The sequence below is a fragment of the Frankliniella occidentalis genome, unplaced genomic scaffold (genome assembly GCF_000697945.3).
Source record: "Frankliniella occidentalis isolate FOCC.00 unplaced genomic scaffold, Focc_3.1 Scaffold24, whole genome shotgun sequence".
Taxonomy (NCBI): Eukaryota; Metazoa; Arthropoda; class Insecta; order Thysanoptera; family Thripidae; genus Frankliniella; species Frankliniella occidentalis.
In genome coordinates this window covers 2,120,951-2,122,003 of record NW_026267154.1, presented here as the reverse complement: position 1 = coordinate 2,122,003, position 1,053 = coordinate 2,120,951, and positions in this window count along the sequence as shown.

Genomic DNA, 1,053 nt, shown 5'->3' with positions numbered 1-1,053 from the left:
CCCACCCACCCAAAAAAAAAGCACGCGCGATCGTAACGACGGGGACGCAGAACGGGAGTCCAAAATGTGAGACGAGGCGGGAGAGGCTGAAAGATGTGTTGCAGTACAGTCCGCACCACCAACCTTATGGCTTGTTGTGAAACGTACTATCCGCGTAATCCCCGCACCTCGGTGAGATTACAACGAACGGCGGGTCTCAACTGCATGCGGCCGGCGCGGTTGTTTTTTGACGTTTTTTTGGTTTTGTTTTTTTGTTTTTTTGTTTGTTGTTGTTTTTGTTGTTGTGTGGTTTTGACGACTGACATTCCAGAATCGGAAAAGAAAGGTCAAACTGGGGTCATTTGACGTTCGAGGGGAGTCGTCATTTTCGACGCTAAAACGACTATTCCCCTTTATTTTTCGGCAAGGGGAAAAAATCGGGGAAGACAAGAAGAAATGCAGCAGCAGCTAGGGTTGGAAATTTCCGAAAATTTCCGGAAAACACGGGGAAATTTTCGGGATTTGGAATTTTTTTCCAATTTTTCCAATTTTTCCGGGAATTTTCCGGAAACTTTCCAGGACTTCCAACCCTAGCAGCAGCAGCAGCAGCAGCAGAATGAGAAGAATATGAGCGGGCAATGTAAGGTGTGCGACATCCGGAACCAGAACGTCCGCATGAGCGAGCGCGGCGGCGTGCACAACACTACACCACGCGCGGCGGCGCTGCGCGGCGCCCGCTGCTCCTCGACGTGCTGCGGGCAGTGTATGATTAGACACGCGGCTGCCCCGCGCAGCCCTTCCTGGTTCCAGCTCCAGGGCCTCCAGGCTGCTGCTGGCTCCGCTGGCCCGGCTCTGCCAGCGAGCGCTCTGCTGCTGCTGCTGCTCTTGCGTTCGACACACTTGCGCGCGGCGTTCTCGCGTCCACTCCCCGACGAATTGGCCATTTCAGCGGGGTGGGGTGGGCTAGTACAGTCACGGAAACTGTTTCCGTCGCGGTCCCCGCCAAACTAAAAAAAGAAGTGTAAAACAAAACTAAAAACTAAAATCATGGAAAAAGATTGTCTGCAGTAAACA